This window comes from Eublepharis macularius, chromosome 16, assembly GCF_028583425.1.
Source record: "Eublepharis macularius isolate TG4126 chromosome 16, MPM_Emac_v1.0, whole genome shotgun sequence".
Lineage (NCBI taxonomy): Eukaryota > Metazoa > Chordata > Lepidosauria > Squamata > Eublepharidae > Eublepharis > Eublepharis macularius.
Window position 1 is genome coordinate 44,522,504 of NC_072805.1, and position 19,243 is coordinate 44,541,746.

General features: G+C 46.2%; 1 protein-coding gene across 2 annotated transcripts in view; it reads left to right on the forward strand.

Moving 5' to 3' along the window:
• Positions 1 to 8,035: 8,035 nt before the first annotated feature.
• The window catches only part of CRISPLD2 (cysteine rich secretory protein LCCL domain containing 2), a 61,224-nt gene continuing 50,016 nt past the window's right edge, over positions 8,036 to 19,243 (forward strand). For both annotated transcript variants that reach the window (XR_008598371.1, XM_055000707.1), the window contains exon 1: positions 8,036 to 8,121. The gene's annotated coding sequence lies outside the window, so the exon portion shown is untranslated. The remainder of the gene's footprint in view (positions 8,122 to 19,243) is intronic.

Below are 19,243 nucleotides of genomic sequence, written 5' to 3' on the forward strand. Positions count from 1 at the left end.
AGGGATATTGCAATAGGCCAGGAGATTGCCAAGCACCCATTTGTAAGCACTTCCAGGAATTAACCAACTTGATGGAGCAATGCAAAATATCATTACCACTTAACCACAGTTCTCTGTTGCACTCCTTGTTATTGAACAAAATGTGTTTCTTCTGAGAACTTTGCTGTAACACATTATCAGTGCATCGTTGGAGAGTATTACTCTTTACTGACATTCTTAAACTGGCCAAGGACGAAGAAGTGGACTGAAGCTTTCAAGAAAATCTGTGTTCTGAGGCAGGTGCTTTAAAATGTCAGAAAATCCAAAGAAGGACCCCCTCAAATACAACCACCAGATAAAGAATACACGAGAGTGGGGTAATAATCAAACCGTATAACAAAATCAAAACAGTATATGAGAGAGTATGACTCTTGACAAAATCAATACATCAAAATTTCATTGAAATCACAGAAGTCTCAGTAAGGAAGACATCCCACAGGTAAGCTTCCAGCAGTACAGAAAATCAGGGAAACATCCATCCGGTAAATTTCCAATGTACACAGAGAGAATCACACAAAGTCCAATCACGTCCCTATATTTTGCAGGTGGAGATGCTAAGGTGGAATTGCCAGTAGCTGGGGGTGGGGGTGGTTTTAGCTGTCATCCTACCATTAACCCACTGAGAACCGGTTACTTCCACCCACCCCAAATTCTGCAATGTAGACTTGGCGTTAGCCTACACGATGCATAAGGACCCAAGATTCTAATTGATCGCTTGCTTTGACGCCTTTGAAAGGGGATTTAACAGATTTGTACAAAATAAAACCTCCGTGGAAAACTGCAGACGCAGGGCATATGTGTTTTGCCATCTTCTGGGCATGCAGTAAGGTTCACTGGGTGGGGCGGGGCGGGGGGGACCGTAACTGACTGCATTGTGCAGGGGGTTGGACTAGATGACCCTAGAGATCCCTATGATTCTGTGAGCAAACCTGCTTTGATGGGACTTTCTGGATGTGGAGGAATAGATGCTACAGCATGCTCACCTTCAGAGGAGATCAGAAGACGCTATCACACTTAGATTGTCTTTCTGTGATTAAGGGTCTCAAGGTGGTTAAAAATATTGGAAAATACTTCACACAAAGTACACTAAAACACCTTGATCAACCATAGGAAGTTACTAAACCCTATTTAAATAACTAGATTGCTATCCGTATTTATTTATTTTAAAACATTTGGATGCTGCCTTGGTCCAGCTGCCTGTGATTATGGACATTGTTACTGATGAAATGAGACCAGACCAGATTCTTGGTTGTGTATGAATAGAATTGATTTATTATTTGGTTGCCCCTGAGAAAGCCTATGTGGCGAAACATTACTTTGCTAAGCTGTGTGTTGGGCGAAGTGACTTACCAGCTATCTCCAGGATCCTATAGGATTATTCAGACCGTCGTCTGGATCCTCCATTTTCTTCTCTGTTTCCTGGTGGAGTCTTCAGCTGGCCACCATTTATAGTACTCATTTGGACCAACTTCACTACGGATTCATTTCCACCGAGACACTTCTTGAGCTGACTGTTTGAGCTATTCAGAGGTTCTATTGACTCTGGTATCTGGTGCTACGTGCTATGAAGTGTACGATTGATTGATTTTCGATAGTGTTCATGCTCTTTATGTTGTTGACTTTTGCTGTTGTTCTAGAGTAAACGGTTCATTGTTTTGGATTATTTTTGCATTGTACGGTGATATTTGTGGGGAAATCTTCTGCTGTTCTGTTACTTCAGTTCCACCTGAGTGCTTTTTGCCCCTTTGCTCCAGCTGTACCTAAGACAATTAGTTCTGCCTTAATGTGTTTTCCTGGATTGAAATATGACATTTATATGCTACGGGCCCCAAAATAACATTAACATTGTATAAATTTGGGATGAGGAAACTGGAAATGACACAAAAATAAAGGTTGGCAAGGAGCAGCACGTGGAGGAAAGGCAGAGCTCTGCAGCTCTTGCCAGTTTGCAAGTAAACTCATTTGAGTTGAGGGAATTGCTCACTAGCATGATACTTGTCCTCTCAACTGGGACAGCCCGCATCTCCCCCCAGGAGCACTGGGGATTTGAAGGGGGGTGGATTCCTTGCCAAGCCTTCATGCCCTCAAAAAAGGCCCCCTTCACCAACTTCAGGTCCGAGCAGCACTGATCACCGCTCTGGTGAAGCCCCGAGGCAGAGAGGGTGATGGATGGCCTCATGGAGAAGAAGCGGTTCTTGCAGCAGGGGCTGATCATTGCTTTCTCCCTTTTTGCTCTCCAGAAGGAGGGCCTGCTGAAAAGTCCACCTCCTCTCGGCGGCCACTTTGAACATGCTATAGATCAATACAGCAGAACCAGCCGATTCGTTTCCAAATGGAGTGAAGTGGAGAGCGCCTTCAAGTCATAGCTGACCTATGGCGACCCCTGGAGGGGTTTTCATGGCAAGAGACTAACAGAGGTGGTTTGTCATTGCCTGCCTCTGCAACCCTGGTCTTCGTTGGAGGTCTCCCATCCAATTACTAACCAAGGCTTAGCTTCTGAGATCTGACAAGATCAGGCTCACTCGAGCTAGCTAGGTCAGGGCCCAAAAGGAGTAGGGATCAGGCCTTCTTTTTCTGCCAGAACTCACTGGAACAGCGTTCCAGCAGCTTGGCAAAGTAGTCACGTGTTCAGGTGGCCCTGACCAGCTTGTGAGGGAAAGGAGCTCTTTAACCCCCGCTCTTCAGCTGGTCAAGGGAAGCCCCAAATGTGCTTTAAACTTCAGCTGAGAGGAGGAGGATTCTCCCCCTTCCAGCTGAAGCCTTCCCCCTCCCTCCCTCCTTTTCTCTTTCCTTCTTTCCATGTCTTTCCTTCCTTCCTTTCCCTTCCTTTCTCCTTCCCTCCTTCCCTCCTCCTTCCTTCCTTTCTTTCTTCTCTTTCTTTCTTTCTTTCTTTCTTTCTTTCTTTCTTTCTTTCTTTCTTTCTTTCTTTCTTTCTCTTTCCCGCCCTCCCTCCTTCCCTTCTTTCTTTCTTTCTCCCTCCCTCCCTCTCCCAGGGGGGCAGCCACACCATGCATGATGTGTGGTCCCGGGAGTGCATGCACGTGTAGTGACAGGGGAACCAACTCCTGCCGGGAGTTCTTCCCCCCCCCCCCAGTGAGAGTTCCCTCACCTCTTTCCCTAGAAAAAAAGCCCTGGTAGGGATCCAAATAACCAATATCCAATAACCAACTTGAGAACCAGTGTGGTGTAGTGGTTAGAGCATCAAACTAAGATTTGGGAGAACCAAGTTTGAATCCCTGCTCTGCTATGGAAGCTTGCCCATCGACCTTGGTCCAGTTGCACACTCTTAGCCTAACTACCTCACAGGGCCATTGTGAGGATAAAATGGAGGAGCGGACACTTATGTCAGCCACCTTGGGGTCCCCATTGGGGACAGAGGTGGTGTATAAATGAAGTAAAGAGATAAACTTACCATTCCTGGGTATAAAGTGTGTGGGGGGGAAGGTTTCTGGAGGCCTTAGAACATCACCATCCTGATATTTGGGCGGAGCACATGCACATGAAAAAGAAGTATAAAGGGTGCTGAGAAAATGAGTTGCTTGCATCACCCTGTGGAAGGAAGCAGTGGGGAAAATACGGGGGGAAATACACAGAGTGAAATATCTGTTGCCAATGTGATTCATCTGCAGCGGCAAAGAGAAAACCTTAGAAAATCACTGCCGTGTGGAAATTATGCACTTGGATCCACTAGGAGTTTCCATGGACAGGAGAGATTTCTGTCTGTAACGTCTGATTTCCTTTCCTCATCTGCAACTGCAGCCCAAAATACTACTTCTAGGGGAACAGCGAACAGCACGAAAGGGAAATCTGAGGTCTGCTACTGGAAGTTGGTGAAAATCCCCCACCCCACCCCAACACACCTGTAGAAATCCTCCTCCCCGGGACCCTTTGCTAAATATTGTACTGTATAGCTGGCCAATTAACAGGGAAGGGGGGCAACTAAAGATAACAGAGTGGTCTCTGCCCTGTCACTTAAGCTGGCCTTCTGCCCCTCATCGCAACATAGGCGCAAGAAGACGCCGTAGCATGTCTCTTGGCACCTGTTAGCCACAACGGCAAAAAGTATCCTCCGTGTTGGGAGGCAGTGAGCGAATGCACCTTTGGACAGTAGAGGGGAAGGCAGTTTCCTTCGTGCTTTGTTTTGCAGGCCTGTCCAGAGACATCCAGTTGTCCACAGCTGCAAGCAGCGTACTGGTTTGGCGTGACCCTGCAGACCTCTGCAGAGGCTCCTGTGACGGACAGTCCCGGAACGCCAGTGAGGGTCACTACATGGTTGTTTCCCAAGATCTCAGTTCTCGATACAGTAATATTCCTTCACAGTGTGTAGAGTCAGAGCTCCCCCTGATGTTGTGCCTGGAACGGCAGCTCGTGGGATGCTAGCTCACGATGCATGTTGGATGCAATTGTCCGTTGATTTCTTCACCCCGTCCTGGCGTGACTTATGATGGCCATTTCTGGAAGGATAGTATTGGCTTGCATTATTGTGCCTTTCAGTGCTTAGAAAAAGAGCCTGGCCATGAAAAAGAGGCCATGAAAAAGAGGCATGTAGTGTGGGTAAGGTTGCCAGCCTCCAGGTGGTAGCTGGAGATCTCCTGGAATTACAACTGATCGCCAGGCAACAGAGACCAGTTCCCCTGGAGAGAATGGCTGTTCTGAAGGGTGAACTCTATGGCATCATATCCCACTGTGGCCCCTCCCCTCTCTAAACCCCACCTTCTCCAGGGTCCACCTCCCAAATCTCCAGGAATTTCCCAACTTGGACCTGGCAACCCTATGGGTCACTTCACTGACTCATGTCTTGCCATTAAGCTTAAGGAGAGGCAGGGCCATATTATTCATAAGGCAAACTAGGCTGAAGCGTCGGAGCCCTGCAGGGACTAGGGGCCCGTCATTTTTTTAAAAAATTACAATGAATTGATTCTCTTATATAACCTCTATTAATAAGAGAATTAACTGCTTCCCTATTGAAGTGAAACAAATCCTCTCTTATATTAAAACAATTATCCAGAAATTATATATTTTAAATAAATAATAAAAATTTTATTCACTTCAAAATATGACAGCATTGAACAATTATACCCCCAAAATGTGCTTTCCAGAAGAGTTCTACTCGCGATAAAAATATTTTTAAAATTGTGAATAGAATGCTTCAAGTGACCCTCAAAAGGGATATAGGGCTATACAGGGCTTTTTTTCAGGGGGAATGTGGGGGAATGGAGTTCCGGAACCTCTTGAAAATGGTCACATGGCTGGTGGCCCCGCCCCCTGATCTCCAGACAGAGGGGAGTTGAGATTGCCCTCCGCGCCGCCAAGCAGCACAGAGGGCAATCTGAACTCCCCTCTGTCTGGAGATCAGGGGGCGGGGCCACCAGCCATGTGACCATTTTCTCTGAGGGCAACCCACTGAGTTCCACCACCTCTTTTCCCAGAAAAAAAGCCCTGGGGCTATGTATTGCAGTCTAGTATCCACCACCTCTTTTCCCAGAAAAAAAGCCCTGGGGCTATGTATTGCAGTCTAGTACCCACCGTCCCAGGGTCTGGCTGTCAGCTGTAGTGGGGTGAAAGACTGAAGTGCTGGAGGGGCCCCGAAATACTTGAAGGCCTAAGGGCCCGTCCATGGGTTAATATGGCCCTGAGGAGAGGTTTGTCCTTCCCCAGTAAGCACTAGCTTCTGTATTAACTGTTTTATTTATTTATTTTCCTTATTGATACCCTGCCTTTCTCTCCTGAGGGGACCCAAAACAGCTTACAGTATTCTTCTCTTGCTTGTGAGATAGGTTAGGCTGCGAGTGCGTGACCAGCCCAAGTCGCCTACGTAGCTGCCGCAGCAGAGTGGAGATTCGAACTTGGGTCTTCCAGATCCTAATCCAACGTTCTAACCCCTGCACTACACTAAAGTCCAAATAAAACTGGTATAACTGATCCAGCGCATGATGGGCTTTGTTGTTGCCACTGTTAACCCAGGGCCAAGCTACAAGTGACGAATGACACTTGAACGGCAAGTGGATTGAGTGGAGTGCAAGTGAACAGGGAGAAATACACTTGCCGTTCAAGTGTCATTCGTCACTTGTAGTTTGGCCCTTAGTCTTGGTTTACAAAAGAGGTTACAGGGCAGTAGATTGGACCACTTCAAGGTCGCAGCGAGAGGACACATTTTTGACTGCTCTCTCTGTGTTCAAGAAACCTCCCCGCAAGTAGAAAATATGAACAGTAAGAAAAAAAGTTGGTTCTGATGGGCAGGTCGATGCATTTTGTACACGGAGCTGAGTTGAGCGGTGGAAACTCTGTTTTTGCACAGTTCAGCGCATGGGGTGTCATAAGGAATTTGGTTGTTAATTATGTGAAAAAGGTTTCAAAAGAAATGGAGAAGGAAGGTGAATACTGCTTGTCTTTCCTCTTCCATTTTTTCTTCCGGTCAGGAAAAAAACTCTGATGCTTGTAGATGGCAGCTTCAGTGGCTGTTCATGCCACTGAAAGTAGAAAGATAGGAGAAAAACAACCGAGAGTCTGTGGCTAGAAGTGGCCGTAGATGCTTTGGCTCTCAGTTTGATTCCCATACCAATAAAAAAACCTGAGCAATGGCCAGGGTTGCCAGCTCCAAGTTGGGAAATTCCTGGAGACCTGGGGGGGGGGGAAACCTGGAGAAAGTGGGGTTTGGAAAGGAAAAGGACCTTGGCATGGCATAATTCTGTACAGTCCACCCCACAAAGTAGCCATTTTCTCCAGGTGAACTGATCTCTGTGGCCTGGAGACCAGTTGTAATTCTGGGAGATCTCCAGCCACTACCTGGAAGCTGGCAACCCTAGTGATGACTCCGGGAAAGCTCCTATTGAAATAAATCTTTGATGTGCCGCTGGACTTTTGTTCTCTTCTGCGACTCTGATGAGCACGACTCCCCTTTGCAATCACTGAAGCTTTGGTTAGCAGTAGCTCAGGTCTGTCAGCTTTAGGGTGCCACAGGCCTCTTGGTTGTGTTCTTGCTCAACAGCCCAATGCAGCTCCCGTCTAGATCCTGCTTTGAACTGCTGGAATCAGCTGCCTTTCATAGCCCTTCTGATTCTGCCCTTCTATTCCCCCAACGTCTGAAAGTTGCAAAGGAAACCTTCATCACCTGCAAGGCAACACAGATACTCAGACAGGGATGCATCTGTGGAGAGAGGATTGCATTTCAGAGCCGCCACAACCAAGTGGGTAGGTAGGAGGGAGCGATGTCCCTTGAGAAACTTTAGGGGCTACTTTTTCTTCCAGAAATGCACTGTGACTTCTTTCATCACTTCTGTCCCATACCTGGAATGGTCTCTTTATCCCAGCACAGGATTGCCAGCTCTAGGTTAGGAAATTCCTGGAGATTTGGGGATGGAGCTTAGGGAAGGTGGGGTTTGGAGAGGGAAGTGACCTCAGTGGAGTATAACGAATGCCAGAGTCTATCTCTGAAAGCCATTTTCTCCAGGGGAGCTTATCTCTGTAGTCTGGAGATCAGTTGCAATTCTGGGAGATTTCCAGGTCCCACGTGGAGGTTGGCAACCTCATTCCTCCCCCTTCCTTTCATACATCTCCCTGGATTTTGGTGAGCAAACTCCTGCAGCTGATTCTCCCTTTCCATCTCCCCCCTCTCCTGCCTCCACCCCCAGGGCAGCTTGTCTGACTCTGTTTGCTCAAGTGGGTGGACCATCTGGACTGGGTGGGAGGGGGATTGCTTTCCCTTGAGAAACTGCATCTCCCCTTCCTCTTTCTTTCTCTCTCTCTCTCTCCTGTGTTTTGCACTTTCTTTCCCCATCTCTCTTCCCCGTTCCTGCGAAGGATCGAACTTATTCCAGGCTCTTCCAAGGATATTGCAAGGAACAAGAGCAGCACCTACTTCTCTCTTGTTCAAAAAGGGGTGGGGAGGAGGAGGGAAGAGGAGGAGGAGGAGGAGGCAAGGAGGATGGTATAAATGCACCACACCAGACCCGCTTCTTCAGCAGCTACTCCCAGAGAGTCGCCTTCTTTTTGCCTCCTGCTTTTCAAAGTAGTTTCCCCCCCTCTTTTCTTCATCAAGCAGGCTTCGGAGGAGTATTTTTTTAAAAAAAAATTGGTGCAAAGGTAAGTGCCCAGTTGGGTTTTGTTTCATTTTTGCAAGGGAAACGAGAGGTCCAGAGGATCTGAATGGCTTTCAGAGAGGAATGTGTGTTGCCCTCCAGAAGTATTCTTTAAAATTCATCTCAAAAGAATGAAGTTTTATTTCAGAGTGAGGCTGCAATGCCAGATCTTCAGAGATCTGTTTTCCAATGGGTTTTTTCTTTTTCAGAAAGATGGAATATTCACGGTGACAGCTCCAGGGGGGATTAGCAAATAAATTCAACTGATTTTTTTGGGTGGGGTGTCGGGTTTTTACAAACAATTCTACTTTTTTCCTTAGCTATCTGGCAGCTTGTGTCTCTTGAAAAAAAGCAAGAAGAAAGGGTATGAATTAAAACCAGCCCGCATGCCAACTCTGTGCAAAATGAATCTGAGAATCATTTGTCCAAATTTAGACATTTTATTTATAGCTGAACAAGGATTCGAACTCAGGTCAGAGGCTGAACTCTGTCTGCACATGAGCTCTTTCCCAAGTGTTGGTTCATGGCAGGTCAGCACCAGATTGCTCTCTTTTTTATTACACAATTTCTCAGTGAAAAGAGCAGAAGAACTTGTGCAGCCTTCATCTACTAAATTATCACAATAACTTATGATCCACAATTTGCATGGCAGTTAGTGCTTTAGGCAATAACTTCCCAAAGATATCCCTTGAACAATGTGCTCCCAATGTGTTTCATTTTGGCCATTGTCTTACGCATGCTGTCACATCATTAGATCCCTTTTGCCAATCTAGTGTAGTGGTTAGGCTGTTGGACTAAAGACCCAGGTTCGAATCCTGACTCTGCCATGGCAACTGCCTTGGTGATCTCAGGCCAGTCACACACTTTCAGCCTGACCTACCTCGCAGGGTCATTGTGAGGATAAAATGCAAGAGAGGAGAACGATATAAGCCACTTTGGGTCCTCATGAGTGGGAAAGGAGGGGTAAAAACTGTAAAATAAATAAAATAAATATATTTTTCAGAGATGGAACTTGCACAAATCTGTGCCATCAGATTCACCCGCATCATTAGACACCACACACCCTTTTCCTTCAACCTGGATATGTATATATCCACTGAATAATTTCTTGTACTTCCTTATACAAATTCCCCCCCCCCCCGAGGATGAGCAGAAAGAGGAAGGCTATTTCTGACCTCACTCAACCCCTGCTCACTTCACAGTCCCTTGAAAGTGACCCAACCAGCCACTTTCCCCGGTTGTTCCACAAGTATAACTGCACATGCTCACCGCTTTTCTTCAGAAGAAAGGAGACACCACAGACTTGGAGAGCAGGAGGTATCTCTGTATGGAAAAGGCTTGTGTGGAGTGTGTGTATATGGGGGGGCGGGGAGCAAGCAGAAATGAAACATGGCCAGGGAGGCTGATGCAAGGCAAGATAATAAGGGATGTTCTTGCTTACCCTAAAGGGAGAGGGGGAGACAGCATGGTATAGCCTGATCTCATCAGATCTCAGAAGCTAAGCAGGGTAGGACTTGAATGAGAGACCACCAGGGAAGACTTGGGTTAGCCTGCGGAGGAAAACAATGGCAAACCACTTCTGCCTCTCACTTGCCTTGAAAGCCCCTTACTAGGGCCAATGTGAGCCAGTCACAACTTGACGTAGTCCTAAGGGGGAGCTGAAACAATTAAGTGACCAGTTCTATTCTCATCTCTGTCTCATTAAATTCTCCCTGATAACGATAACATTTAATTAATATACCACCCTTCAGGACAACTTAACACCTACTCAGAGCGTTTTACAAAGTGTGTTATTATTATCCTCACGACAATCACTCTGTGAGGTGGGTGGGGCTGAGAGAGCTCTGAGAGAGCTGTGACTGATCCAAGGTCACCCAGCTGGCTTCAAGCGGAGGAGTGGAGAATCAAACCTGGCTCTCCAGATTAGAGTCCTGCCGCTCTTAACCATGACACCAAACTGGCTCTCATTTTCCTTCAGCCTCAGCCATCCATCTACAATATGGGGTGGGTGGGTAGTAATAACGGTCTACCTTACAGGACTGTTGTAAGAATTACCCAAAGACAACTGCAGAAAGTGTTTTGATGCAAACATCATCATCATCATTTGTATAATGTTAAGTGTAAGTCATTGTTGCCTTCTCAGCATCAGACCGCAACCATGTTTGATTTTGACCCCGTCATCTCTCCAAAAAGTTCCAGTTGTCCCCTCTTGCACTTTGTCCTTGCTACCCTGTGAGGTCACATAGGCTGAGAGAGAGAGAGAGAGAGAGAGAGAGAGAGAGAGAGAGACCGTGACCGAAGGTTTCCCAATGAGCAGGAATCTCAGCCCGGCTCTCCCTGCTCTTTCTCTGACAGTCTAACCCACAACTTAAAAAAAATCTCGCTTAGAAACTTGGCAAGCCTTCTGACCCACCCTATAAATTGGATACATTTCACCATACTCTAGCTAGTAAATTCTTTGCAATTTGTCATTATTTTTCAGTCAACGTTCTCCATCTGGATATGCTAGTTGAAGGTAGGTTTTCTAGCTGGCTGGAGAAAGACAACAACCTGACCCTTTAATAGAGGCTTAATGGGCTGTTATGTATCAGGTGATATTATTTACTTGGCTTCATCTTTAAGGGCCAGGACCTTTTTCCTCCGGGGTTGTTGGTAACCTTACTTGAAGGTCATTTGCTAATTGGCATCATTTTAGCTCCATTCTATGTTGAGTTCCGTGTGTGCTAAAGTGGTTGTGAAATGCATTATACGGCCAGACTGAAATGTAGTAAGAATGCTGCTCAGAATTTTTGTTTGAATGAGTCTATGTACCAATGCACAAATTTGTTTGCTTAAAGGGGACTCTTTGACTTGCACTGACAACGTTGCTGTGCTTCTTGGGACTGGATCCAGTTACTCCCTTCTGCTAAGTGAGAGCCCCTCCCTTGCTGGAGGAAGGAATTCTGCAAGGGATGAGATATCCTTTCTTACTTGTGCTGAACCTATGCTGGAGCATAAACAACAAAGCACGAGCATTTCTCTTCCTGTAATAATGCTGCTTCCTTCTGCAGGGTTGTCGTAAAGATGAAAGCAAAATAGAGTATGTGATGCACTTCAGATACTTGACCACACTTCTCATGCTAGAGAACGTTCTTAATAATATCCCAAACCAGTGCTTTTCCAATCCTGGGCAGTCTTGCTGAGGCCTCTGCTCTCCCACTAAACTGAAACTTCTTTGCCTCCCTTTTCAAAATCTGAAATGGCATGCTTGGTTGCATTATCAAGTGGTGGTTTTCCATGCCGAGATCTGCTCAGTCATGGAGCCTTTCTTTCTTTCTTTCTTTCTTTCTTTCTTTCTTTCTTTCTTTCTTTCTTTCTTTCTTTCTTTCTTTCTTTCTTTCTTTCTTTCTTTCTTTCTTTCTTTCTTTCTTTCTTTCTTTCTTTCTTTCTTTCTTTCTTTCTTTCTTTCAGAGCAAGTCCTCCATCAAGGTGCATGAAGCTTCCACTGTGCCCCTTCCTTTCTGAAGTGCAATATAACTTCCATCTTCACTAACCACAGAAAGGATCTCTCTCTCTTACTCCGCCCCCACCCCAACCCCTTGATTCATTTTCTATGTGAGTTTTCTTTTGTGCCTGCTCTGGGAGGTATTTTTCTGTCAACTCATGGGTTTCTGATCCATCCCAGATGTTGACGCGGCATTTGAGGCATGAGCCGGATGGATTCGAAAAGAGGTCACTCCGTAATGTGTCCTCCCCCCCGCCCCCCCCCCCGCTCTGCTGCACCCTCTTGCTTAAAACAAAGGCAGAGTTTGTTCAGCTGACTAGATGGCAGCAGGTTCCTTTGGAAGATGCTGCAGGCGCATACCAGCAAGTCAAACACTGGCCTGTCATTTTTTTTTTAAAGCCTGTCTGCAGGAGTTGGGCATCTGGGCTGGGCTGAAGCGGGAGGGGATGTCAGGCCGCCAGACTGGAGAGCTGGCAAAGGCCAGCCTCTCAGAACTGGGAAAGCAGTGAGAATCTAGAGCGAAGGGAACAGCAGGACAGTCTGGGAGCCAAGCGTTTCCCAGACTGAAGAAGCACAACAGACGTTGCAAGAATAGAGGTAGTGGCGGGATCACGCGAGGCTGGCCTCCACAGCCCAGCTGGAGCTGCCTTCCTCCTCCAGTGATTGAGGGACTCTGTCCTTTACCCTGCTGGAAAAAGGCATGGCTTTCGTTTGGGGCAGCTGTTGTCGCTCCTATATTATCTCTCCATCGGAAACAGGTTTTTATCCCACCCTCTCTCCAAAGAGCTCAGATACGTGGTTCTCCCACCATCATTTTTATCCTCACAACAACCCTGCGAGGTAGGTTCTCCAAGACTGGCCTGCGATCATCCAGTGAGATTGGAGGTAGTTTGGAGGTTTGCATCCAGGGATCCCAGATTCCAGCACTGCACTCCAAGCACTCCCCTATACTAGTACAGCCATTTACCACTGGGCTATATGTATCCTCTCTCTACTATAGAGTCCAGTAGCACCTTTAAGACTAACCAATTTTATTGTAGCATGAGCTTTCGAGACCCACAGCTCTCTTTGTCAGCATCTGACGAAGAGAGCTGTGGTTCTCGAAAGCTTATGCTACAATAAAGTTGGTTAGTCTTAAAGGTGCTACTGGACTTTTTACTGTTTTGCAACTACAGATTAACATAGCTAACTCCTCTGGATCTCTCTCTACTATATTATTATCGCATAACTGCTCAAAAGAGCACAGCCCATCATACCTCCATTTTATTGTCACAACAACCCTGTCTGAAATTTAGAGGGAGGTTCCCTTGGGCAACGATTCTTGGTCCTGAGAATTTCATCCCAGTCGAATGATAGGAAAAGTTTCAGCTAGAAATGTTTGTTTGTTTATGTCATTTATAGTCCGCCTTTCTCACCGAGACTCAAGGCGGATTACCCAGTGTGAGATTAGTGCAGTCAATGTCAAGGACATTTCCATAAACAATGCCATGGGGTAAATAAATACAAGTTTGCAAAGATGTAACATTAGCAAGAATCCAATACAGAGTTGTAGAAATGCTGAAACAGAACATAATCAGTTCTAGAAGTGACATTAAACAACATAGAACTACCCAGCAAGGTCATACTTGAAGCACAGCTAACACATAGGTGTATATATTTAAAGTAAATGGGTAGTATACAAGGCAACAAAGTGGTGAAGTCTCTGGTCCCTAACTCATTAGCGAAGCATCTGAGACCCCCTCCCTACAATACAGCCCTCTGTATTGTAGAGAGTAAAAAGCCTTTGTGAATAATTCGGTTTTGCATCGTTTGCAGAAAGCCAGAAGAGTGGGGGCTCTCCTGATCTCCTCAGGCAGGCTGTTCCACAGGGTAGGGGCCACCACAGAGAAAGCCCATGTACGGGCTGCTGTTGATTTTGCCCATGTGCAGAGTGGCACCTGCAAGAGTTCCTGTTCAGATGAATGAAGCAAAGAGCTTTGTATGTGATAACAAATACTTTGACCTGAGCATGTTTCCACTGGAAACAATGGGAAAACAGAGCTGAATATTTGTGTTAACAACAGAGGTAATGAAAACCAAATTAAGTTTTCTTTTAAAGGAAAGGCACATTTCTCCCTCCTTTTAGCTCTTTCTAATTACAGAATAGGAGCCCAGCCCAATAAGGAACCCTGTAGTGGTTTAGTTATGTGCAGTGACTGGGTTTGGCTGGTTCCCTGAAGAGAGATTCTTGGACATCCCTCTGGAATGGAGAACCTGGTGTCTGATTTGCTAATCACAAGACAGAGAAGCCATAGCCAAGTGCCCAGATGGAGACAAAAAATAATCTGGGCAGTTTGTTTAATTTAAGATGCATAAAGGGTAGAGCATTCTTTTTGAGCTAGCATGGGGGACGTTAGATGTGAATGGATTTGAACATGAAAGAGCATAATGACTTATGGCTCTCAGAGAGACTGTATCAGAATATCGAAAAGAGTCCAGTAGCACCTTTAAGACTAACCAACTTTACTGTAGCATAAGCTTTCGAGAACCATGCATCTGATGAAGAGAGCTGTGGTTCTCGAAAGCTTATGCTACAGTAAAGTTGGTTAGTCTTAAAGGTGCCACTGGACTCTTTTCGATTTTGCTACTACAGACTAACACGGATAACTCCTCTGGATCTATGTATCAGAATATGGACCATAGAACAAATGCCAATTTCCTCTTTCAATCTGCGAGTGGTGATGAGTAACCACACTCTTGCCCTGTGCATTTTGGAACGGGCATGGGGGTGAGGGGGGGGGGGGACGGAAGGTACTGCCATAACCTCCTGAGGAACTTCTGGCTGCTTTGTGATGGAGGCAAAGTACTAGATCAGGTGGACATTGGGCGGATCTAACAAGGGAAGGGTTCCAGATCAACCCCAACTTCTGAGCTGGGTGGTATCCATGCCTTGGTTTACAGTGGGAAAGCACACAGAGAGTGCAAATCCTATCTAGTCACATCTAGTAAGATCATATGCCTTTAAGGCCTTATTGGTCCACCACTTATCAGGGTCTGAAGGCAGAACTATAGATGGTGTGGAAGGAGCACTTACTCCTAGGGCTTAAGTGTTTGCTTCAGGGTTTAGCAAAGGGGCAATCGGGATCTCTGCTAGAAAACCAGCAGTAAACTTCTGAATTCCAGTCCTGCATGGCCACCATGGGGTGGGGGGAAGAGGGGGTGGCTTTAGCCTCCATATACAGTTGCTACCTCTGGGTTGGGAAATTCCTGGAGATTTGAGGGTAGAGCCCAGGGAACAGCCTCAGTGGGGTTTTGTGCAATACAGTCCACCTTCCAAAGCAACCATTTTCTCTCGGGGAATTGGTCTCTGTATTCTGGAGATCACTTGTAATTTTGGGCCTCACCTGGAGGTTGTTTGGAGTCAGTTTGGTGTAGTGGTTAAGAGCACATGAAGCCAGCTGGGTGACCTTGGGTCAGTCACAGGTCTCTTGGAGCTCTCTCAGCCCCACCCACCTCACAGAGTGTTTTGTTGTGGGGATACATACATTGTGGGGATAACATACATTGTAAACCACTCTGAGTGGGCATTAAGTTGTCCTGAAGGGCGGTATATAAATCAAATGTTGTTGTTGTTGTTGTTGTTATCAGGGCTTTTTTTCTGGGGAAAGAGGTGGTGGAACTCAGTGGTGGAACTCAGGACCGCACAATGACATCACTTTGGGTCAGCTGGAACAAGAGGGGAGTTTTTTAAAGTCTAAATTGCCCTTGTTGAAAATGGTCACATGGCCAGTGGCCCCGCCCCCTGATCTCCAGACAGAGGGGAGTTTAGATTGCCCTCCACACCAGCGGCGCAGAGGGCAATCTAAACGCCCCTCTGTCGGGAGATCAGGGGGTGGGGCCACCGGCCATGTGACCATTTTCTAGAGGTGCCGGAACTCCGTTCCACCACGTTCCAGCTTTAAAAAAGCCCTGATTATTATTATTGTCAGACCTGCCTTCATACCCCAATCAAGGCCTTCTGGAGGTATCTTGCTGGGCTAGATGGCCCATTGGGCTGATCCAGCACAGCTGCTCTTATGTTCATAAGCCACCCTCTGATTCTTTGGATTCTGGGGGATGCCAAAGAATGTAAAATTGGCCCACAACTCCAAGCATGCCTGAAGTAATCTTGTACTGTCATTTAAATCAAGTTGCACTTGAAACATCTGGTTTGGGCCGTTGTCAATGACAGGATACTGGATTAGAAGAGAAAAGGAGCCCGGGATGTTTTCGTCAAGCCGGGTGTTTACATCTGTTCTTCCCCCAATTTTCTGTCCTTTCAGCAAGGCACTTCATGCATCTTGTACATGACTCTCGCAGGAAGCTGCATGCTCCTGAGTGCTCACAACAAGAAGGAAGGTGGCCTTGTAGGAATCTTTTAAGAAGTGACTTTGAGGGCCAGTTTAGGGGGGGGTCTATGCCGAGGGCCACGTGGGGGCTGTCGTCACGGGAAGAGCTGCATTTCACTCCGGGCAGCTCTCCAAAGTTTCAGTTAGAGGTATTTCCCAGTCCTGATTCCTGAGATTTGTTTAAGCAGAGGTGTCGGGGATTGAACTCGGGACCTTCTTCAGGCAAAACTGTTGCTCTACCCACCAAGCTTTGGCACCTGCAGTAGACTGCCAGAAGTCCTGAACGCGGGTTCTAGAGAATGGCAGGCAGGTATTTCCCTCTAAAGGGAGAACTAACAAGAAACAGGAGGCATTCCTGGTTGAACTATATGAAATCAACAAGAAGGAAACCCCTTACCAGGAGAAACACACAATTCTAACGATTTATACAATTGTTAAATATATTTTTTCCGAATTTAAAGTTTTTACAAATTTAAAGTGACCAGGTGTTAAAGTGCTCATCAAAGATTTGAATAAGTGTGATTGGTAAATGCATACAATAAATATTTCAAAAATACAACCACACAATTCACAAGTCACACAGCACCCCCCAACTGTCCTTTGAAACAAACTTGTAGGTATCAGAAGAATGGTTCCGGGAGGAAAATCCAACAGGTAAGCAACATTCAGTTTGGGCTTGGAATTTTTCTTGGTCGACATCCACCAGAGCATCTGCCAAAAGAAAGAAACAAAAGACTTTGAGAACTTTTACAGTGAAAGTTGCTTACCTGTTGGATTTTCCTCCCGGAACCATTCTTCTGATATCTCCAAGTTTGTTTCAAAGGACACTCAGACGGTGCTGTGTGACATGTGAATTGTGTGGTTGTATTTTTGAAATGTTTATTGTATGCATTTACCAATCATACTTATTCATATCTTTGATGAGCACTTTAAATGAACACTTGGTCACTTTACATTTGTAAGAACTTTAAATTCGGAAAAATTATATTTAACAATTGTATAAATCGTTAGACTTGTGTGTTTCTCCTGGTAAGGGGCTTCCTTCTTGTGGATTTCATGAAGGGAGAACTATTCAGGACAGGCCACACATTCTTCACTGTGTAAACCAATGCAAGTAAAGCATGTGTGTGTAGGTAGCCTGTGATAAATGTTGAAGATGGGAGCATAAGGGCAGAGCTATGGCACTACCAAGGTGGCCCCGTCCAGCATATCATATCATATCATATCATATCATATCATATCATATCATATCATATCATATCATATCATATCATATCATATCATATCATATCATAATCACCCTGACTTGGATAGCCCAGGTGAGCCTGATCTCAGAAGCTAAGCAGGGTCAGCCTTGGTTAGTAATTGGAAGGAGATCTCCAATGACGACCAGGGTTTCAGAGGCAGGCAATGGCAAACCACCTCTGTTAGTCTTTTGCCATGGAAACTCCACTGGGGGGGGGGGTGTCACCATAAGTCAACTATGACTTGAGGGCAGGATTTCATTTTCTTATTATATCAATATCGTGTATCACCCTGACCTGGATAGACCAGGGCCGTTTCTACATGGCTTACCTTGTTCCAGAAAACAGCGAAATCTTGCAAGAAATCACGTGCGATAACAGCATCTTCTCGCGCGATTTCGCGTGCGATTTCACTGTTTTCCGGAACAAGGTAAGCCATGTGGAAACGGCCCAGGAGAGCCTGATCTCCGAAAAGAAGCAGGGTTGGCCTTGGTTATTAATTGGATGGGAGAACTCCAAGAAAGACCAGGGTTGCTGAGGCAGGCAATGGCAAACCACTTCTGTTAGTCTGTTGCCTTGAAAATCCGAGCAGGGATCACCGTAAGCCAGCTATGACTTGAGGGCAGGATTTCATGTTCATATCATATAAATATCGTATCTTATCATGCCACCCTTTTTGTTCCTGTCAGGAGATGGGCCAGTGCTGCTCAGCAAGCACATGTGTCCAAGGTAGCTTTTCCAAATCAAACTGGAAAACTGGTGTATTTGTGTGTGACTCTTACATTTTAATCTTTATCCTCATTCATGAACTCTGCATCCAAACACTGCCTTGAACCTCAAAGCCATCGCCTCAATAGGTGCAGATTCCAGCACTTTGGCCTAAAGCATTAAATGGTTCCTTTGGGGGCGGCGGGGTTTGGAGCTGTGATACTACTTATCTACCGGTGCACCATCAGCTTAAGCAAATTGACCTCCACCAAGAATGGGGGAACAAGGCAAAAGCTAAAAGAAAATGGCTTTTCTCAAGCCACTCCCAGGTGAGCTTCGAACCAGGGACCTTCCAGTTTGCAGCCCATTCTCTCAGCTGCTGTGCTACTGATGCTTACCCAGATCCCTCAAATAAAGAGCTACTTTCAGGTAATTCCATAGACAGGCGGGTAACTCTGTTGATTGTGAAAAAGAGACCCAGCTACTTTGGGAACAATGCTCCATCTGTTCCCTGGCGGGCCGGGGACTCACCGATGAAAGCGTTTCAGGCAGGGGGGCCAAGCGTCCGCCTCGATGACTCTCCCCGTCCTCCATCCGCTGATTCGCCTGCATAAACGGACCAGTTTGGGGCCTCTCTCTGTGCTGACAAACATTACGTCAGATTGGCACCACCGTTGCTCTCTCTGTAACTGTACTGTTTCCCTGGAGCAGAGGCCCAACCTCTGCTTGGGAAAAAGAGTCTTGACTGGGGGGGGGGGGGATGCCTGCGTTAACTGTCTGCTGCAGAGAACTGCTGTGCCTCAAAAGCAGGCGGCCTTGGAAAATGGCTCCTGCTCAAAGGCCACATTGAGAAGAGCATCTATTTATAACCCCTTCGAGGAGCCTCTGAAAGTAGGAATTGTCTCCTGAAGTGGGTCAGGCTGTCTACAAAAGTAGCAGCTTGGGGTTGGCCTCACTGAGTAAGCCTTTCGCCCGGAAGGAGGTTCCAGGGAAACAAAAAATGCTGCAATGAGAAAGAGGTTAAAGCAATATTCGTCCTGCGGAAACTGAAATCACCAATTTAGGGAGCTCGGGGGCAAAGAGCGAGAGCCCCTGGGCAGGCCCATCTGTGACGGTTTGATGAACAGAGTATGAAAAAGGACAAGACTTCCATCCTACCAGGGGTTGGAAGGCAGGGGGCCCTCTTAAGGGAGCTTTTCCCCAAAAGCTTTCCTTTTTATGGGTAACAAACCCGGCTGCAGATTTTTCTCCTACACTTTCGGCTGAGATGTGTCACATAGGAAGAAATGTTGTTTCTTGCAAGTGCCTTAAATATATCACGGT